The sequence below is a fragment of the Pseudorca crassidens genome, chromosome 8 (genome assembly GCF_039906515.1).
Source record: "Pseudorca crassidens isolate mPseCra1 chromosome 8, mPseCra1.hap1, whole genome shotgun sequence".
Classification (NCBI taxonomy): Eukaryota; Metazoa; Chordata; class Mammalia; order Artiodactyla; family Delphinidae; genus Pseudorca; species Pseudorca crassidens.
The window spans coordinates 30510713-30534070 of NC_090303.1; the positions used below are offsets into that span (position 1 = coordinate 30510713).

General features: G+C 37.1%; 2 long non-coding RNA genes across 5 annotated transcripts in view; one reads left to right on the forward strand and one right to left on the reverse strand.

Annotated features, from left to right (window-relative positions):
* Positions 1–14511, forward strand: part of LOC137228942 (uncharacterized) — a 544864-nt gene extending 530353 nt beyond the window's left edge. The window contains exon 5 of one of the 3 annotated variants that reach the window (XR_010945423.1): positions 14339–14511. This is a non-coding gene — a long non-coding RNA (uncharacterized lncRNA). The other 2 variants (XR_010945426.1, XR_010945424.1) reach the window with 2 other exon arrangements.
* The window catches only part of LOC137228943 (uncharacterized), a 172512-nt gene that overhangs the window by 104694 nt on the left and 44460 nt on the right, over positions 1–23358 (reverse strand). The gene's annotated exons all lie outside the window — the stretch shown is intronic.

The window sequence follows — 23358 nt, forward strand, 5'->3', positions numbered from 1 at the left end:
ACATACCACAGAAGAACAAATTGATAAATGGAACTTTATCAAAATTAGAAACTTATGCACTTTGAAAGATACTATCAAAAGAATAAACTGACAAGCCACATACTGGGAGAAAATATTTGAGAAGCGTGTATCTGATGGACTTGTGTTCAGAATATATATAAAACACTCTCAAAGTTCAGTAACTAGAAAACAAACCAGTTTTTAAAATGGGCAAACATTTGAAAACGGACTTCATTCCAAAAAGAAAGCTATACAGCAAATAAGCTCATGAAAACATGACCCACATAATTCATTAGAAAATGTAACTTACCCACACAATTTATTAGAAAATGTAAGTTAAAACCATTTGAAATAACACTGCATAGCTATTAGAATGTCTAAAATTTAAAGCCTGACTCTATCAAGTGCTGTTGAGGAGAGAGAGGAGTGGGAACTGTCAACACATTTGCTGTAAAGTAAACGGTACAACCACTTCGGAAAGCAATCTGGCAGTTTCCTTAAAAGTTAAATATGCAGGTATCATATCGTCCATCCCTTATATCTCTAGTGATACACCCAAAAGGAAAGCATATATCCATACAAACACGTGTACAGTGATGTTCATAGCAGCCTGATGTGTAATAGTCAACATCAAAAACAGCCATGTTCTTGCAATTTGATTTGATGACTATCTTTGGTGTTATGTTTGGATTCCTTTTCTTTTTGGGGTGTATATCTATTACAGGTTTTTGTTTTGCAGTTACTATGAGGTTTCTGTATAGCGGTCTCGGTCTCTCTCTCTCTCTCTCTCTATATATATATATATATATATATATATGATTAAGTTGCTGATCTCTTAATTTCAAATGCATTTTAAAAACCCTGCATTTGTACTCTCCTCCCTGATTACTATTTTTGATATCATATTTTACATCTGTTTTGTGTATCCCTTAACTGCCTGTTGCCTATATAGATGACTTTGCTACTTTTGTTTTTTAACCTCCCTACTAGATTTGTATGTGGATGATTTCCTACCTTTACTCTACGCTTGCCTTTACCAGTGAGCTTTTTCACTTCCTAATTTTCTCGCTTCTGGTTATGGCCACATGTTCATCGACAGGTCAGTTGATAAAGAAATTGTGGTATATCCATACAAGGAAATACTACTCAACAGTAAAAAGAACTGAATTGTCAATATATGCAGCAACATGGGTGCATCTCCAAATTATTGTGATGAGTATAATCCGCACAAAAAAGAATACTGACAAACTGCAGTGGTTGTCTGGGATGGGGAGGGATGGGATAGAGGGAGTATAAATTAGTCCAGATAAACTCTCCAGTTGATGGATTTGTTCACTTCTTGATGTGGTCTTAGTTTCACGGGTGTACACATGTGTCAAAATTTATCAAATGATGCTATTTAATATGTTCAATTTACTGTGTGTTAATTATATTCAACAAAAATTAGGAAAACAAAACATTTCAAGAAAAACAGGTTGAGAGGGAAGTTAGAGGAATAGTTCTTTAAAACAGGCTCAGTGTAGCCAAGTAATTCTTTTCATACAATACATCACATATAGTAATGGCCATTCCCCATAACTAAGATTCCATTTAATTCTATGAGCATTTATTTTCTACATTACTGAGTATTCCCTGAGTCTCAGATGCTGTGCTAACAGCTGAGAGTTTAAACAGGAAGTAGAGTCAATGTGGAATATTTTAGCGCAGTAGTTGAGAGCACTGGATTTATTGCACACTGACCTGGGTTCACCATCCATCACCCTTCCCTCCTAAGTGATCATAGGCCAAATACTCAAATTATCTAAGCTTCAGTTTCCTCTAGTGTAAAACAAGATTAAATGGGATAATGTATATCATGTTCTAACTAAAGCGCGGGGTATGGTATGTGTTCAATAAGTTATTACTACTGCCGTATTACTATTAAAATTAAAAGCATTGCTTTTGAGCACATCATCAAGACTCTAGAGAAATAAAAGAACAAACTGATTTGCAGAACATTGAAAAGCTTTTAAGAGCTTCTCACTGAAGCTGTAATCATTTGTCAGTCTAAAAATCCACTTTCTGGAAACCTGCCTTTAGTATCCTATTTTTCAGTGGCTAAAGGAACCCAGGATGCCTTTAAAATGTCTGAATGGTACACATGACACCAACTAGTGTTGTCTCAGTTAGCAGACTGCAATTCAATTATCCACATGCATGACGAAAAAATAAAACTCCAGAACCCATTTTAAAGGCGTTCTCTCAGCTGTAGCAAAGATCACCTGCTGTTTGAACGTTGTATTCAGCCAAAACAGCTAATATACTTTCAAATGTCTTTTTTTCTTTTCAGTTGGGACATACAATGTCTCTCCTGGCAATCTTCAGAGATTTCTCAACAATGTCTAAATTTTGAAACATGAAATGATTGTATTTCTGATCATCACCTTTGAGACAGGAGGCAGGCAGGGTAAAGGAACAAATGGAAGAATAAAATCTGTCTTTAAAGCATGATGGTCCTTCTAGAACATCAGCAGGAGGGACAGTTCCTGAGCAGGACTTAGGCTTGGCTGCAGTGCAAATCCCATTACTCTCTTCTTCAGAATTTCCAGGCTGAGTACGTACTTCTGTAGCCAGGAGGAGCCAATACTCAGAGGCAAAGATGTTTTATAAAAGTAAATCCAGAAAAATGTCTGTGCCAGAGGAAACTCTTTTCAAGCACCTAAGCTCCCTGAAGCTAAGGTCTAGGGGTGGTTCAAAAGTATAGATAATAATTCGGTATTTTGAGGCTGGAACATTCCCTGCCTAGATGAAGACTCTCCCCTCCCTCTACCCCTGCACCTGCCCAAATCACTGGTAGAACACAAACAGTTCATGCAGTTCTACTTGTTAAACTTTTACCACTGGTGAACTGGGCTAGTATACTGGTCAAGGGAATGCATTAGCTGGAATTTGAAACTTACAGAGGGAATAATTACAAGTGCAGAGGGATTGGACGGTTATTGCTAAACTGCATTGATGTTGATGCTGAAGAGAAAAATAATGAAATGCTGAAGGCAGTTATCAAGCATTTTAAAACCAAGTCTGAAAGCCAGAGGACCTTTCTGGTAGCATACAAAGCCCTCACCTGCTACATCGGGAGTACAGACAAAATATAGTATCCTGGACAGAAGACCAAGCCCAGGATATAATAGTCCGAGGGGCTGAGCTTCAGAAGGTAAGTATTCTAGCCAGTTAAGTCTTTTAGGTCACGATAAAAGTCCTGATTGGGAAAACCTAGGAGTCTGACATATGGAAAGGAGACATCTGGGAGAAATCCTCTAAGATTTTAGGTACCCCAGATACCACTGAACCTTCTGAGCCTACAGAGTGACTGACCTCTATTAAGAGCTAGCACTTCCCTCATGCTGGCAGGCCTCTCCCCATCAAGGCGACAGTTTCCCCCTAAGGATCTGTCCCATCTCCCTTCCCGACTAACTAGGCACATAGCTAGGCTTAAGTCGTGGTATAGACTAGGTGGGGACATACCAGGCCTGTTAAGGAAGGCAAGATCATATATCCCAAAGGAACCACCAGACCTGTTTAGCGGACCTGAGGAAGCTGGAGGAATATGCACAGGAAATGATTCTAAGAGTGCTTGTTCAGGGAATCCAGAACAAAAACAAAAAGGTGGACACGGAAGAGTTTATAAATTTGCAAGCACTCTCCTAAGATACGGGATTTTAAACAAACAAAGATTTCAGGAAACAGTTCCTCATAACACAGAAAAGAAGTAAAGAAAAGGTCTGTATTAAGCAAAGTTGACTTGCCTTGGCAGATGGTGAAAGAAAAAATTGGAAGGCTCAGATAACTGGGCATTCTTAAATAAATATACACTATGTGTTTAGAACACCCACCAGATGATTTTCTTCCATAGGAAGACACAAAGCCAAAAGAAATGCTGCTGGCAAGAGGCATGAAACGTTAACTGAAGGATAATTGCTTTACAATGGTGTGTTATAACAAAGTGGATCAGTTTTACATAGCAATTATTCTCCAATAAAGATGTTTAAAATTTTTTTTAAATAAAAAAACAGAAAACGTTAACTGAAGAGTTAACAGATGGTTCTTTTACCACATACAGAAGCTGAAGATCAGAGAGACTTGTACAGAGCTTGGCTTGCTAACACTAACCAGGATCACAGACACTTTAACAGTAGAAGCCAAGTAGCTGAGTTTGAAGGATATAAGCAAGTGTCTTACTGATTGATAAGGGTGCAGCCAAAGAGGCCTGACATCTAGAAAGTTATCAACTAGGCTAACAGAACCGTAGCAATCCCAGGGGCAAAATGGATGGTCATCCAACAAGAGTATCGCTCAGCACGTACAGGGATGACAGAGCGGCTGAGACCAGTCAGTCCCATAAGAAGTCTTGACACTTGACCAAGTCTGCAGACGCAAGTCAGTTTTTACACCTAAGAACCCTTTGCTAGAACCAAAACGCATTCACACCTGACAACCTTTGCGTCCTCCTCCAAAAGAAGGATCCTGCAAAACCACAAGTGATCGTGTTTCCTCAGTCCTTTCCCAAAGCTACACGTGGCCAGATAGTCAGGAAACTGTATTTCAGGAAGAACAAAACACCCATGTATTTCAAGGAATATGAGGAAGGATGTGAGTTGATATTAATATCTGGAAAAACAAAGTGTCACCTTGGCCCTGCTGCTACAGCAGAGAGTATACGGGAATCTGGAAAAAAGAGAATCGTGGCCAAGGTCTGATTTATGATGGGTGTTCTGAGCCTGTGGACCCACTCAGTAAGCTTTCTGCAGTTCCTGAATGTGTAAACAGGGACTGACATACTTGGCAACTGGTGCAATTCCCACATGGAGTCCTTGGCATGTGAGGTAGGAGTTACTGTAGTGGAAAACACAAGTGGGTTGAAGCCTCTGAAATTTCCCTCACGTAGCTAAAACAGTAAATCTAAAGCAATGTTACATTCTGGACTGGGTGGGATCAGTTAGTGCCAAACTTAAGGATCTTAAGGGTTTTGATAATATTCATCTATTTTCATTACTTTTGATAACTGCTACATTTGGACCTCCTCTTAACATCTTACTTTTTATGTTTATCATCTTCTTTTCTGATTCTCCCCCTTTCTGCCTTTGGAGAGCAAAATACTATTTTCTAAACAGATGTTTTGGAAATATGTTTTATTTCTAATGTTTTGATGCATATCTTTACATTTTAACCTGCATACTTATTGTTTAAAGGCTAAAATCATTCAAGCTATTTTCTTCCTCAACATAAAGATGCTAGCTTCTTTGTTTCACACATTGAATATCCTACTTTACTGTTTGCTTATTTTTAGCTGTATCTTTTTACAAAGTGAGTATTTTTATAGTCAAGAATAAATTAAATTCACCAAAAAATTGTTAACTGTCACGTTACTCTGGTATCTTGTATATCCTACATCTTCCCTCCACCTTCATTTTCCTTTTCACTGCAGTATATTTTAAAATGGTTCTTTAACAACATTTTCCGGTTATTCAAATATCACAATGTATCTTTAATTTATTCTTACACGTGAATCGTAATTTAGCTGGGCATACATTTCTAGGTTTTTTCCTCAAAACTGAAAATATTGTTTTATTGCATCCCACTATAGGTTGTTGCTGAAGAGAATTTTGTTGTTTAATTCTCGTTTATTTTGTCAATCATCTGGCAGCTTTTGAAATGTTCTCTTCAATCTTGATAGTCTGCAGTTCAACTGTGATGTGTCTAGGTTATATTTGTTTCTGTGTTTTTAATTTTTCTTACCCAAAAGTCTAGCAGATACATTAAGGTGAAGATAAAACCTTCTCTAATATTTGAAAACTCTCAGCTTTTATCCCTTCCAATACTGCTGTTTCTCACTTTCTTAGTTTCTGTGTCCAGATCTCTTAGAATCTTGATATATCTCCCATGACTCTCATTTACTATTTGTCCCTTTATCAGTGATGTGTACTGGAGTGAATTCATTGGTGACATTTTCCTATTTCCTATGTTAGGTCCAGTCTAAAGCTTTTCCTGCCTCTTGAATTTTTTATTTTAATGAATATATTGGTTTAATTTTGAGATACTTTGTTCTCTCCCCTACCCACCTTTTCTTGTTTCATTTCTGTTTTGCTTCACAATGTTTTCTACAGATGTGATCACGTTTCGAATAAACTCTAAACATGCTCCTTTTGAACGTTATCAGATTGTTTTATAAAATCAATTTCATTTAGAGTAAATTTGTCTTTTGATTGTTGATTCTGCTTCACTTAGCATGCTCTTTCTTCACCTCTCCGCCTGTGTTAATTCACCAAGTTAAAATATGTGCGTTACCATCATTAGACGCTTTGTCTTCATGAGGGATGGAGTGTTGGTTTACAGGAATCTGCTCTACACAGAAAGGGTTTTTTCTCCCTTCTTTCTTGCCCTCTCTCCTCATTTCCTGCACATCCTTCTGGGTCTGGTCATGTTGAAATTACCTCCAGCACCTCAACCTCCCCAGACTCTAAGTTAAGAAGCAGGTCTTAAAATAGGGGTTTAGACTGACTTTTATAAAGTTCGAGTCTATAGTACATACAGTAAGGGAAGCAATGTTAGCTTTTTTTTTTTTTTTTTTTTTTTTGCAGTACACGGGCCTCTCACCGTTGTGGCCTTTCCCGTTGTGGAGCACAGGCCCCGGCCGCGCAGGCTCAGCGGCCATGGCTCACAGGCCCAGCCGCTCCGCGGCATGTGGGATCTTCCTGGACCGGGGCACGAACCCGCGTCCCCTGCATCGGCAGGCGGTCTCCCAACCACTGCGCCACCAGGGAAGCCCGCAATGCTAGCTTTAAAAGTAGTATATCTGGGTTCTCCAGTGTCACTAGGCCCACACTTCTATAGAGGCAGCACGTGTAGGACATTAGTTTGCTTTCCTTTTCTTTGATGGGGAGCAGTGGTCGTTATCACTCTGGCACTGGTTTCATGAGTGACTCAGGTTTATTTTCTCATCTTGAGTTGCTGTTCTTTAGTCCCAAGTACCACTCAAGGTGAATTCCCAGACTCCATTGTCCACTTGGAGACCTGGAGCCAACTGGGTCTATAGTTTCACATTTATTCATAACTTTCCTTTATCTTTTCCATTTTTAGTCCAAAGTTCAATTTAAAAAATATAAAATTACTAAAACCTTTTATGTTCTTCTCAATGATATCCATTTGTAGGGAAAATAAATTCCCATGTATCAAAGTGATATTTTGATGAATTTAAAATAGAAATAGCTTTCAGTCCACTTTCTAAGAGAGTGATAGTTCAGAAAGAAAGAGCAGACAGAAGATTTAACTCTGTGAACATTAAGAGAATCTGTCAAGGTCTAATAAGTAAACTAGATGGTTCCGCCCCCAAAAAAGAGCAAACAGAGATTAGGAAAATTGACCCTAGGAGCAAAACTTAAAGAATTTGAAAACAAATTGAATTCCTTAGAGTAAAGATGAGCTAACAGAAGGAGGACTGATAAAAGACAATAAGATATATGGAGTCAAATATATATTCCTCTGTAAACAGCAATCAGAATTAGGGAAGGAAGGGAGGGAGGGAGAAGGGAGGGAGGGGGCAGAAAGTGAGATAGGGAGGGAGAGGGGAAGGGGGAGGGAGGGGGAGGGGAGGGAGGGGAAAGAAGGGCGGAAGTGAGGGAGGGAGGGAGGGGGAAGGGGGCAGAAAGTGAGATAGGGAGGGAGAGGGGAAGGGGGAGGGAGGGAGGGGAGGGAGGGGGAAGGGAGGGGGAGGGAGGGGGAAAGGGGGAGGGAGGGGGAAGGAAGGGAGGGAGGGAAGGAGAAGAAAGAGAGGAAGAGATGACAGAAAAAAGATAGGAGGAGAATTTAGTGAATAGACAAAAGTCCTTGATTCTAAAGATTGTGAGCTATTAATGCAGAATCTCAGCCACTGGTGATTATTTAGCAAAGTGTAAACAGCTCTCTTTCTGAGCCAGTTTAAATGTTCTTAAGTAGCAGCCTTAGCTGAGAACTTGACTTATTGAAGTTCCTTCTAGCTTAGTCATTCTCCGTCACATCTTGGAGCTAGACGTAGTGCCTCATAAAAGTTCTTTCAACTTCTGCATATGCTAGGCCTGAAAGTTTGGGCTAGTTTTGCTGAGACTCACACTTCAGTATTACTGATCTAAGAGGTTTGTGAGCACATATAAACCTTTGGATACTGATCTGAACTACACTCTAGGGCTTCTTGGGTTGTCTGCTACTTAATTAGACCTTCCACATAAGAAAAGAGCAATGGGGCTTCCCTGGTGGCGCAGTGGTTGAGAGTCCGCCTGCCGATGCAGGGGACGTGGGTTCGTGCCCCGGTCCGGGAAGATCCCACATGCCGCGGAGCGGCTGGGCCCGTGAGCCATGGCCGCTGAGCCTGCGCGTCCGGAGCCTGTGCTCCGCAACGGGAGAGGCCACAACAGTGAGAGGCCCGCATACCACAAAGAAAAAAAAAAAAAAGAAAAGAGCAATGAGCTGGTGTCCCATCTCCAACAGATGTCTGTGCCAGATGCTCAAAGAAACACATACTCCATTGCCTATAATGTTGTCTATTGTTCATTTTTATACTGGGGCAAAGAAGCCTTTCTGAGAATACTCCTAGAATTTACAATAAAAACAAATAGAATGTCAACAGTTAAAAGGGCTAACCTCTATTTCAGTATTTTTGCTGTATATGCTTTTAATGAATATTCTCTATTGCTCTAGTGCTTGTATTTTAACTTCTACTTAATCCTTTTTGGTAATTCTAAATTGGAGTTCGTGTGCACCAAAAAGAGGCCCGATTATCCATGATACCCCAGGGCACTGGATGATGCCTGAAATACCACAGTCAGACACTCTGTTCACCTTAGGGCAGGCTTTGATAAAATGTGATGTTGAGAGCATTGATACTGATGCAGTGGAGAAAGACGGAAGAAAAGAACATGGCTGAGGAGCTGTGAAGAAAAAATAAATTAATAATAAATTATATCCACTGTGTTATTTTGCTCAAGGCAGCCTCATTAAAGCTTCCCATGAGGACATTAGAGGGAGGAATTCAAGGAGTATGTCCAGCCAGACAATAAGTCCCACTTACTTAGAATTACTATAGACTTTTCCATTTAAAAATACCAGTAATATCACTATTCGTTATCCGATACCAACGTCTGATGAAAGAATATATTTGAGAATACTTTTCTAGAATTAGGTGAGTCTGCATTCAGAGGCCTCTTGGAATTGCAGTCCTATTCTTACTTCATATAGAATGAGGTATAAGAGAGAGAGCAAAGGTTTTGAAGGCAAATAATCCAATTTTTGTCACTTACTAGCTATGTCACAGTCTTTTAGCTCCTATGTGCCACATGGAGATTACCATAACTAATACAGAGAGTCACTGTTAAGTTCAGATGATAAAAATAAGCAGAGCACCTAGCACAGAGCTTAGTGCCTGGTTGGTGTTCAGTAAATATTAGTTTCCTGCCCACCACTCCTACGCTCACTACCAAACTTTTCTCTCAAGGATTATTTTTCACAGGGCCCATCATTTATGTCCCCTCGTATTTGATGTCTGACAGGTTATCAGCTAATGACATCCCGCCTTGGGATATTTAGATAACACTACCTTACTCTTCTCTATCACATTTTATGTAAAATCCAATGCCCTCTCTAAAATTTCAGCAAATTCCTAAGAGCTTACATTCACGGTTATGACTGGACGCTAGTTTGTGCCCCAGTGAACTCTCAAATTCCCTTACATTTCACCATCTGCTGTCATGTGTTTCTCTCAACTCCATGTGGGTCCCCATACCAAAAATCTTCTTCCCCTGATTTCTACCAAAAAACTAATTAATAAGCAACAGAGGCACATGCTGCAGAGATGGAAGAAATCAGAACAATACATACCCCTGTTCCTACACTTCCCTTGCCCGTCCAGGGTGGGAAATTTCTTACTGGACATGCTTTTCCTCAAGGTTCAGCCCCTAACTCCATTGCTTTTCCTTTTTCCCCTATTTGTTTCCCTTCATTATTCTCATTTGTTTACCCCCATCACTGAATTTACATTCATCTCTTAGTGTTTGGGTATCTTTCCTACAGTTTCCCAACTTGCTTCTTCAGGAGCTTATCTTCCACCCTGTATTAACTCAGTAGAACACACTGCTTCTTCACCAAAAAGAACCTGGTTCCCCACTATTAAAATTGTATTTTTCACATCACTTGAAGAGTGTTGAATACTCTTACTTACTGAAAGTATTATCAAGGACAATTCTTTTGTACATAAATGATTGAAAATATAAAGGTGAACTGTCTTTCCACAGGATATCAACCTAAGCTTCATTTCTCTTTTTTTCTGTTTGTTGTTGTTGTTCTTGTTGTTCTTGTTGTTCTACAGCAAACCACTTCTGCCATTCAAGGATTGTCTGATCCTTGACATATCACTTTCACATTCTACCCTGAATCTCTGTCCATGAATCAACTTATTATCACAGTCAAAACAAGTCCACCACAGAACATTCTACTACAGAACACTCAATACTAGAGAGCTCCAGTGCTGCTAGACTGCAGCCTCCATGAAGGGAGCAGTTTTGTTTTATTTAGTGCTAAATCCCTGGAAGAGTGCAGTAGCCCTCGGGGGTCTCCAGTGCCAGTGTGAGATAAAGCTTGGTACTGGAGTTATCTGAAGATTCAACTGAGATGTGTGTGCAATATGACCTCTTCACTCATACGCCTGGCCCTTCAGTGCCCCTTTCTGTGACCTCTGTCTTTAGAAGTTGCTTAAATTTCTTTTCTTTTGTAGGTCAGGGCTCCGTGAGATGAAGGCCGTAGATACTAGTTCTCTAACTACCACAATGCTATAGACCGAGCATTCCCGTTCCCCCAGAATTAGTGTTAAATCCTAATGCCCAATGTGATGGTGTTTGGAGGCAGAGCCTATGGAACTTGATTAGGTCACGAATGCATGGCCTTTAGGAACGAGAGAGTGCCCTTATAAAAGAGGCCCCAGAGAGCTCCTTGACACCTTCCACCATGTGAGGATACAGTGACAAAAAGGGAAATCTAGGAAGCAGGCTCTCACCGGAACCCGACCTTGCTGGTACCCCGATGATCTCGGACTTCCTAGCCTCCAGAACTGTGAGCAATAAATAATTTTCATAAGCCTCTCTGTTTGTTACAGCAGCCCGAAGGGACTAAGACACATAGTATCACTTCTGCCATAATCTACTGGTCAGAAAAACCCAGATTCAAGGGAGGGAACTACACCCCACTTTTAGATTGCATGAACATCTTCACCGGCAGCACATACACTGAGCCCTATCTCACTGATCCCTGTAGGGGCCAAGCTCCATACAAAACTGCATATGTACACGGTCTCATTTAATGCCCATAACAACTCACTGAAGTTATTATGAGTCAGTCATGGGCAGCCGATTGCCATGGTCACAGTGAGTTGTAGAGTGTGCTGCAGGTCCTCGTGGTCTGACTTTGGTGCCCAGACTCTTTATTATCGTGACATATAGGCTCTGATTGAGTTCACCAAAAGATTCTACTAGGAAGCTTTCTTGCCATCCATCTTCCAGTGAATGGTCAGAAACGTTGATACGTTCATATATTTTTGAAAAGTCCACACAGTTGGTTTTGCAAACATCAGATTGCAATATAACCTGCAACTGTGCTTTTCTTTTTAGTCCATTGCCAACTGACTACATGAACCCATGATACAGCTTGGACATTTACACTTGGTCATGGTCGCTTTTGAGGAGACAAAAGCTACCTGTGTTTATTTTCTCTTGGTTTTTAAAATTTACTAATACATATTGGCTTGATACTGGGTCACACGCTTAGGACAGAGCCTGAAACATCTGCTTGCTCAGAAGGGCATGTCATAATTATCGGAAGCTCCTCTTTGTTCCTTTAATAGCAAACACGCTGACACAATAATCCTGACTTCTAGCTGAATCTCTCCTGTCTTAAATGTATGCGAAGTTATATTTGGCACATGAATATTTAAGTAAACTAAGATAAAGGAGAAATATTACAGCTTGCTTTCTTTCATGAGAAACCTTCAGAGTAATCTAGAGTATCCTGTATACCAAGCCTGCAAAACAAAAACCATTATTCATTGTTGGCAGGAAGTTTCTTTTTGATATTAAAACATGATTAAATTTTTCCTAACTGAGCTTTTCTATTCTACCAAGAAATCATGAGGGGAAAAAATAAAAAGACTTCCACACCTGTAGAAGTATCGATAAATAATTAAAATGGGTGAGAGTAAAATTTGTTTCGTAAAAAACTTTATACCTTAGAATTGTGTGTGTTGGGGGTGGAGGGTGGTGCTCTGTTCAAAATTGTCCCTAAAATAAATAAAAATAAAATGAAATTTAAAACAACATTATATAGAGCTTAAGGCAATTTCACAGACCTTTAAGTTGTCAAATCCTACCTTCCTGTCTGAAAACTACTCTGACAAACTGATTTTTTTTTTTTTTTTTTTTTACAGATTTTGAGACTAACAATACCGCCACCAAAAAACACTTCACGTTCTGAATTTCACATATTCAATGATATATTTTCCTTTCATTATATAGTTTGTCTTTCTGTTAGGAACTCACTATGATTGAATGATATTATCATAGATTAGTCTTAACTTTCAATCCCACATGCATTTGCTTAGAAGGAAAGAATTTATTAGTCTCTCATCAAGTCCTTGCAGTTTGCCGCATGTTTATTTCAGCACATCGTGTTTTAGAAAAGCAGATCCAGCATTTGAAATTTCCCAAGTGTCTGTGAGAAAGAACTCAGTGCTGGAGGATACTCAAAGGAGAATGTGAACCTGCAGTTTAAAATTAAAAACAAAAGGATAATCCACAACAATGAGTCTTATTTCTTTTTCCTATTCTCCAGTCCTCTTTAGGGACTAGGAAAATAGAACGGGGCCCAGAATTATGATATTAGCTCAGAGCATAATCATATAAATAGGGCACACGGTCTGAAATCTTTGAGTTCCTTCCCTGGCGTGCCCCTGGTTGGTTAGGAGTTGTGCGTGTGTTGGAGCACTGACACAGCCTGACATACATGTTTCTCCCTAAGAAGGAAGAAGCACGATGCGTTTTTTCCAACACTCTTTGAAATCTTTAATTAACATTTATACTGTTGGGAGTGGCAGAAATTATGTAAAACTTAGTCTAATATTACATAAAGATTTTTAGGATTAGACAAACTTTAGTACGATTTCAGAATAAAAGAAGACTCTTATTCTGGAGATTCAAATTAGCACCAGGAATAACTGCAAACTTTATAATCACTCTTTTTCAAAATGAAGTTACAATTTCCTATCCACACTTAGTAATCAAGGTAGACTTTGAATAATGATGAAGTACTTTCTAAACTCTAAATACAATTCCTGAAAAATGGTCTAAAACTTGACAGCTCGGGCTCCCTTTGGTCTCTAGTGACTTGACTAGTTCAATTTCTAAGCCATGTACAAGTCATCCTTGAGTCATTCCATGAGTTAGTGTGAAAGACAGTGACCGAAGTTGATGAACATGGGGCTTCATAAAAACAAATTCCTGCTATGAGGAAGAAATAGAAGAGGGACAGGTGCTTCTTAACCGAATAGTTGATTGAAATACCAAAAATAGGTACAGTATACATTGAAACACTGTCACTCTTATTGTAATAAAATACAAATCTCTTTTCCTGGGAGCCTAACAGAAATTGTAACTCAGTAGAGGGAAAACATGCAGACTGCTCTATTGATCTATATGAAGTAAAAGATAGTCAATTCGTAATAGCCTACTTCAGAACAATTAATGTCTTTCATTCTGAGTTGAATGTAGAGGAGAAAATGAGGGCACAGACAAGATAGCAATAAAGAGAAAGATAAAACATTGTTCAAACATGATCCTTCGATTAGTTTCCACCACAGAGGATCATGTAGAACACTGTCAAGAACAGAGAGCAAAGCAGGCCAGATGTCATATATTTGCCTGTAGCTGGCATTGACTGATCTACTCTGTCAAGAATATTCTGCAGTAATTAGATTAAATTTTGATTTAGAGGTATTTATTCATATTCACAGTGTATTTAGTACGCTGGAATGATGAGTTGGTTCTCTGGAGAAAGAAGAAAACTCATAGGAGAGAAGACTATTTACTTGCATTTCTACTGAAGCATTATCAAGCACAATACAGTTACGCTGTCTCTTCAGTGTTGAGACAATACAACAGTATTTATTCAATAACATTGTAAGACATTATGCTAGAGTCCTAAATGCTTAGTAAACCTTCAAACAGAACAAAGTGTTTTTTACTTTATGTAGTGACAAGTTCTCATATAATAATTTTGTTTACTTCCAAAGGGATTCAAGTTTTTGTACTTCAAAATCGAGACCAGGGCTTCCCTGGTGGCGCAGTGGTTGAGAGTCCGCCTGCCGATGCAGGGGACACGGGTTCGTGCCTGGGTCCGGGAAGATCCCACATGCCGCAGAGCGGCTGTGCCCGTGAGCCATGGCCGCTGAGCCTGTGCGTCCGGAGCCTGTGCTCCGCAACGGGAGAGGCCACAACAGTGAGAGGCCCGCGTACCGCAAAAAAAAAAAAAAAAAAAAAAAAAATTGAGACCAATACAGTCAAATAATATTTGGGTACGAAAAGTTACCTAAAGAATTTAGCAACATATACATAGCAAAAGTATTTTAGGTCCTGGAAAAACAGCCCTGTCTACTATTCAACTCAATTCTGTGATGAATCCTCATTACTCCATATAGCTTTGACTTGTAATAAAATGTCATTCTCTGTGTTCATGGTCTTTATGTAAAGTTATAATCTTGTATTTGTTAAAATTTTGAGAAAAATTAAAATAAAAACAGTAGTTCAAGCCATTTCAAGATTCAGAGATGCTAAATATTTATTTTATCTTATATCTGGCTCTATGCTAATGTTTGGCATTAATATTATAAAACATTTAGACTTTGAACCAGGCAAAAGTATAGCTAAATGAAAGACAAAATAGATGACTGAAGATGCATTATATGATTTTAGAACTATACTTTTAAATTAGCTGGTATCATACATTTTTCCAACGATTTAACTGGGGTAACAATGATAACATTTCTTGAGGTATTTTAAGTTACTATATAGGGCATAATTGAAATACTAGACAATTAGATTGCAGTATTGAAAAGGAATCAAGTAGTTGGAGTCGGCACAGACTGATTGTTCAGAAATTACTGAACTACACTGATGATTAATACATGTAGATAGGCTTTAAAATATTTTGTGGTACTAAATAAATATGAGAGATTTTACAAATGGAAGTCTGAACTTAAACTATATGATCGTGGATGTGTCAAGGGGAATAAATATAGACTAACATGATGGAAGACTAACATTTCTTCACAATGATGATCTAAAACTGGGTCTTGCAGTTTGAGCAAGGAATATTTATTTAAACCATGAGGAGAAACAAAATGTAAAGTCCAAACGTCAAAAAAAAAAAAAAAAGAAAAGAAATTTGGTTAATTTAGATTACAAAGCCAACTGCCTAGAAACTCACAGGCTGCTAAATTTAAAGGGAACTTTTATGTTAACCCTTCTGCACCTTTGTAAGCCTCCAGCTTCTGAAAGAATGCAGATATCGAAGCTCATGACAAAAGCACACGTAACGCTATGTCAATTCATTCTCTTTACAAAAAGTTTTGCACAGAAGAGGAAACACAAATTTTTCTCAACAAGTTATTTTAGTTGCTGTAATTGGACAATTCAAAGAGAATCAAAGTCTCAAGAAATTACCAACATACTTAGGTAACAAGATGTCCTCATCTGGAAATCATAGAACCTTTGCTTTAGTTGAAAAGATGCTATTACCAGTCAGAATAGTCTGGGTGGTACAGTTTGGAACTCCCAGCTGTGTAACAGAGTTTATTTTATGTCTACCCAAGTGGCTAGCAAAATCATGATTGGCAAAAGCAAGTTATATAAAATATTTATATCCAGTGTGATGAAAATGGTACTGGGTAAAAATAATTCAGTAAATGAAAGTTCTAGAATGCATCTAGTACTACTTACCACATTGGTTGGCATTAAAATCCTTCTCAGTAATCAGTTTTCTGAATTGCTTTATCCAAATGTTCAAGAAATACTGCTGTGGTAATAGCATCCCTTGAGGTACATTTTACTACTGCTTTCATATTTTCTATACTTTCATTCTTTTTAGTTTGCTATGTTTTCCTAGCCTAAAACTTAATCATTTTTGCACATATAGTCTATTTTGTCCAGTTATTTTAAGTCTTCGAAAAATGCTCTTATGAAGGCCTGCTCATCCCACAAACAAGAATTAAGGTTCTATTTTTTTCGAGACCTAGAATTTCACCTACATATTAAGGTAATACAAAATTTCCACTTGCCTGTCTTAGGACCGAGACACATGATCAGCAAGAGAAAGCAATATCTATTGTTAACTTCTTTAGTTTAAGGAAATGAAGTAAATCATGCCCATGTAAAATAATTACTGAAATAACTTTATTTTGGTATGCAAGTAAAAACTTGCATTGTTGGCAAAAAGAAAGAAAAATAAAACTCTCCATTGGGGAAAGTTGAGATTCCCACTTGGGTTTTAAAGTGAATCTACTGTAATCTTGTAAACTAATTTTTACTTGTACAAGGAAAATATATTTATAAATTTTTTTTTCAAATTTTTATTTTAAGAGAATCACATAGTCTTTTATATCAGTTGGATTTGTTAGCTAACTAATGAAATCAGAAATAGTTGAAGTTTGGCTTGTAAAATAAGCTTCTTATGACAAAAATGTTTTTAATTTAGGTATAAGAACCCAATCATTTAAAGCCAGTATTCCACAAAGGATGTCCCCCCCAACAAATATTTATAGTTTTGGGGTTACAGGGCAACAGTCATTCAGTTATAACATGTATTTTAATACTATAGCAAAGCTCTTTGCCACTGTTAATAGGCAAAAGTTCAACTTAGTAATGATTTGATCAAGAATAAGTACTGGTTTAACTTAAATTTCACAGTAATTTATATAGACACTAATATCCTTTCTTATCTAAATAATAACTGTCTAATGACTAAACCAGAATTTGTTATTTAATTTACATAGACCTTCCCATTGAGATTGATGCCTTCCGATTTCAACTATAATTTTATTTAAGGCCAAATGTAAGATACTTGAAGCTGATGCTATTAGACCAGAATTTGAGGTAACAATCTCAGATTTTTATTACTGATTAGGAATGTAAATTCAGCCTTGAACTCTCCCTTAAAGTCATAAGACATATTTATCTGATATACAGAAAAGTAAAACACATCTCTAGTGGCCACAATGTCCTCTCTGTAGGAATCTAGAAGATCTGTCTCTACTGTTTCTGATCAGATAGCAAAGTTCAAGGTGATGGAGGTCAAAAGTGAAATTCAACCATGAATACCCCTGACAGTAGGGAAAAGGGAAAACAGTTAAAGAAACCAAAGTGGACTTACAGGAACAAAATGTCAAAAGTGAATCTACAGAAGAGGCACAGAGGATGTACGTACCCAGGAGCAGGTACAAACAAAGGGGACAGCCCCTAAATATATTCTAGGAAAGCTACTCTGAATCCATTTCAGCGTTGGAGTCAAACAGACCTTTGTTTCACTCTAGGGTTTTCCTTTACTCTAAGCCTTCAGATCTAGATTCCAGGATGATAAAGAAAAGGCAAAATATCTTCTAAGTAACAGCCCTTCCACTCTTGGAGGATAGAAGTATCACTCTTCAGTAGCCTTGTTAGTTCCAACTACATATCACCAGTTCTTTCCCCAAAATTCAAATGATAGAGTTGGCCCTTCACTTATTGGCCCTTCACAATTCCAGGCTTTTATCTTTGTTATGTGAAAGTTTCTTATTTGTTTGTTGTAATAACATATGAGCCCAAAATAAACCCAACACTATAGGTCATGACAGAGCAGTACACAATACATTGGTGCTGTCTTAATTTAGCACAATTTTTTAAATTACTGTATTTCAGGTAATATTACTTTATCTTTTCTCATAGCTTGATTTGGCTCTAGGATTGTATTTAGGTCGGAATTAATAGAGCACACTGACTGTCTTAACTAGGTACACAGTTATTTCCTCTGTATAGTTTTGTATATTTAAATAGTTGGCAAATCTTTTGAGGACGCCTTCAATATATACTACCAGGTATGATATTTTTATGTGCCCAGTATGGAGTTTTCGAATAGATAGCCGAATGGTCACTGAAAATTTTAAAACTAAACTGAAACACACACACACCCCATTATCTTAATATATCACTGTCTTTAATAAATATATAAAGCATGTAGATAAGACGTATATTTTATCTTTTTCAATCCACATGTTCACTCTACTCCATGATTCCTTCAAACTTTAATATGAACGAAATCAAACAATTTAGTAATAAGCATCTTACTAACAGCACATAAAGAACATTTCTCTCCTCGGAATTTACATGTATTTTTTTCAACTGCATTTTTCTATCCTGTAACTGCTTTTTTAAATAAATATGACCCTTGCGATTCAACTAATTTATATTTTTTAAAAATTGAAATAAACGAGATATTATCTTTTCAAGGTCATCAAAATGATTATTGTGAGTTGAACAAAAATGTCACTCAGCTTGAAATAAAAATTATGGCTCTGAATTCAGAACCAAGGCTAGAATGTTCATTTTTCCTTTAGTTCTGATGTTTGACTTACTCTACACTGGGAAATTAAATGTAAATTTTAAAAACTTTATTATTTCCCCCAAAATATTCTAGTTAAAAATAATTTTACTTGAATTTCTTGTGATTCTAGTGTGTACATGGCTACATAGGAGAGACCACAAATGTTGGCAGTGTCAAGTCCTATATTTGAACTTCACTTTCATTGTTACCAGCCAAATGACCTATGGCAGGGTCCTTTACCGCCTGACAAAATGGTATTAGCATTCTTGCCTGTAAATATTTTTAACTCAATTTAAGAACTTCTTCCACCTTTGCTTTAAAATTTTATTCTTTTTGTTCAGCCTGGGTGATCTCATTGAGTTTCATAATTTTAACTTCTATCTGTAAGTTGATAACTCCTAAATAAATATCTTCCAGCAAATGCTTTGTCTAAAAACTCCATAAGTGTACTTTGCTTGAGATTTTCATCTTTTGTAGCACAGACAATTCCAATCAACTTGTTCAACCTGAACTCATAATCTTCCTCTTGTACCTTTTTCTCCTCCTGTACCCTTACCTCAGTAGGTATAGAACTAATTCCTACTTGACCTACTACTGTCTAACACACTCATTTTTTTCTCCTCTGCTTTAGCTACAAGAGTACTTGTTGCTGAGAAGTCAACCTTGCCATTCTCATCCTTAAATACTTCAGTGAATCCCAATAACTTACAAGTTAGTATTATGGAATTTGAATTCAATCTTCCAGGACCTTTCCAGTTTCAGCTTTCAGTGTTTCTTCACTCACTCTTTTTTGCTCACACTGAATTATTTGCAGTTCTCCACAAATATCAGGTTATTTCCAATTACTCTGACTTTCTTCACGTTTCTCTATTCATTTATACTTTCCCACCCCCTCTAACTAATTAACATCATCTCTTCCAGACACAGGTTATGTGTCATCTCCTGCAGAAAACGAAACTCTTTAATTCCTTTTCCTCACTTCCTCTAATATGCAATAAAAAAAAAAAAACCAGTAACAGGGACTTCCCTGGTAGTCCAGTGGTTAAGACTCCACACTTCCAATGCAGGGGGCATGGGTTCGAACCCTGGTCGGGGAACTAAGACCCCACATGCCACCCGGCTCAGCCAAAAACAGACAAAAAATCATTATGTTGTACACCTGAAACTAATATGTTACATGTAAATTATATCTCAATAAAATAAGAACTAAAAGTGGCCTGCAAGCTTAAAAAAAAAAAGTAACAATTTTATGGCTACAAACCCAATTTATTTTTGAATAAAATAAATGGTTGTTTTATTGTTTTCTCTATGGTTCTCTATGGTTCTTAATTATTTGATTCCTAAGAATGTAAGAGGTATTCAGTGCCGCTGAGGATGAATGAATAAATATGAATATGACATCTGAGCTAGGTTTTAAAAAGATAGGCAAGATCGTGACTTGTGCAAATGGCAGAAAGGTTGTTCCAGGCAATGACGTACCTTGAGCCCAGGCACGAGGAGGAAAGCAGAGTACATGCAAGTCAGTGTAAAGCTAGTCGAAGGGAAAATGGTTCAGATTGCGTGGTGCAAAGGCTACTGCCACTTGCTGTGTCCTCTCTGGGTACTTTAAAGTGTCAGGAGAGCCTGTCCAATCCAGGTAGCCCTCTTTACCTCAGCCCTTAATATAGATAATAAGTGGATTTGTTAAGAATTACTGAATTCATACATAACAATAAGCACTATATAAAATCAACCAAAATATCATTTCATAATCATACAGTAGAAAGAACAGAGCCCTGTCTATGTCCATTTCCCACTTGATCAGGAGTTGAGAAAAGTCTTTTGCATGGATTTTTAATATGAATAATCTGTTCATGTTCTAAAAGGACGTCTCTGTTCTGGGCTTCAGTGCTGTCTCTCACATTGTCCTCATGCCACACCACTCTGTGCTGAGTGTTGTCACCCTTGCATTGCCGAATTTCTTCAGTCTCTGCTTTAAGGTTACCTTAAGTACTTTTTTTTTTTTTAATCAAAGTGATGGTTAAGCTAGTTTTGTTCCTCTCTGTTATCCTCTACAAAATGTCTGGCCTGTATCATTTTACTGTGGACTGATTTCTTTCTATTTGGGGGGACCTGAATTTTTCTGTCTCTAATCTTAGGACATTGTGTTCTCCACCCATCTGTTTCAGGGTTCTGCCTACACAGCAGAGACAGGGAAAAAAAGTTTTATATCCTACTTCTTTTGTTGGGCAGAGTAACTGCCAAATTGAGTATGAACTAACTGCAGAACCCCTACCCCTCGGGAATGTGGAGGTCTTGACATTTCAGTTGTAACACAGTGACACCCGCCCCTATCCATCAACTCAGTTAATCTCCAAGAGACAACTTCATACTCAATGTCATGAAACTGAACAGGGAACATTTCTGGTAGCAAAATAGAATTTATGAAGCTACTACATTTGGAAAGTCAGATGAAGTCAAAAATCATGGAGAGTTTTATATTTTTTTATTTTCTTTTTTTCAGCTGGTTACTTTCTTTTATTCAGAATAGGCTTTAGGAGGACATAGAAGGTTTTAGAAAGAGTAGAAGGTTGGTATCTTAGTACCTATTTTTAACATGAATTTATAACCACCTCATGGTTCCCATTCTGGGTTGATATATATATATTTATGTATGTATGTATGTATGTATATGTAGTGTTTTGAAATCCATATGCATATTTGCTTTGTCACCTTTTTGTTATTAGCAGTAGGACTTATTTTTAAAAAAAAGTTTCCAGTAATTAATAAGTAATACTAAAGGAATCCAAAATTACTTTTGTATTACTCTTTAAAAAATACTATCATAGACCTAGTGCTCATTGCTATTCAATTCGAAATCAAAGAGAATATTGAAATACAGCTCTTTGAGGTCTTATTAAATGGTAGATCAATTCAGTCAAGGCACTTATCATTCTGATTACAAGATTATTTCTCTAGTAATAGGTATTAACGTTGAGGTTAACAGTCTTGATGATAGAGAATATGTTTTAACAATTCCAAGCAGATATGAACACTGATCTGTGTGTGGTCACATAGCTAAACATTTCAGGATAGACTGGGATCACATGTTAGTCTCTGAAAAATCCAACAATGTTTGCTTTTTAGCTCTGTCACATCCTCTTGAAACAGACATACATTGCTTATATCCATTCTTTTTTAGATTTCCTTCCCATGTAGATCACCACAGAGCACTGAGTAGAGCTCCCTGTGCTACACAGTAGGTTCTCATTAGTTATCTATTTTATACGTAGTGTATATATATCAATCCCAATCTCCCAACTCATCCTACCCCCCTTCCCCCCTTGGTAACCATAAGTTTGTTCTCCACATCTGTGACTCAAAAAATCATGAAGAGTTTTAAATGAAGGGCTGTATAAAGACTGAATAAAGGAACAAATAAAGGCCATTTCATGAAAATAGTGACATCAAGACAGTGATATTTCTCATGATAGAAAATAAGACATTTTTACTTTTATATTGAGATTCTTAAGTGGGATGCCAGTATTGTCATTATGTACATTAGTTTCCTTAAAAACACACCATGTGCTTCAAAAATTTAAATAGATTTTTCTTAAATGTTAAATTGGAATTTTTCATTAAAAGATGTGACCTTTTTTAATAATCAACAAAAAAAAACTTTATTTTTTTTTCAGGTTGTTTTAATACTAAAACTAAATAGCTGCTGAGCACCCATGCATTTATACCAGAGTAGTATCCACAGTGGTTATTGCTGGAGGACAGCCATACCTGCTGAAAGCATAAAACTTGGCCTGAACTTACCCTTGGAAATTGAAAACTCATAGTGGCATGTGTTACATTTGATAAGTGTTACTTGGCAGAAAAAAATGAATGATGTTCAGTCAACATCAAAAAGGCACATTGGAACATATCAGACAAAGTTATTGTGACACAATGGAAATGTGGTATATATAAAAAAAAGATCCATTTGCATTTAATTTTATCCAAGTTTGATCTTCTTTAGACAAATGTGACATCTGTAATTTTAATGAGGTGTCCTTAGCATTTAATTATCAGTTATTCATTGCAATGTTTTGGCTATCATGACACTTTATTATTTTTTCTATCATTTTTTTCTTTTGTTATTACTGGGTTCTCTGTATGATGTAGGATACCCCTATTTCAAAGAAAAATGACCAGTAGGATCTTAATATGGTAAAACATTAAATAAATTATATATATATATAAATTGCATTATTCTGATATTATAAAATTTTCACCTATCTTGTTCACAGTGGTTATTTTGTCATTAGTACGCCTTGCCTTTAAACAATGTTAATACTGTCTCACAAACGTTTAAATTACTACATAGAAATGACTAGTTCATAATAGTTTCTTCCTCTTTATTTTTATGTATAAAAAATTGTTACTTCAGTGTTCTAGATATAAAAACCTCATGACAGTTTGAATACATAAACAAGAATGACTTTAATGGATATTTTCCTTTGAAAAATAGCGATATACTGAAATACAATGCCAATTTCAAAATTTTGTCTTGAAACGTTTAAAGGCTCAATACTAGAGCAGTTGCTCTCATTTATGATTTGGGAAAATATAAATGCTACCAAATGTACCATAATGTCAATATGAATGGATTTTTCTGACACTGTAGAAGGTACTGTGGTCTGCCACCCAGATCTT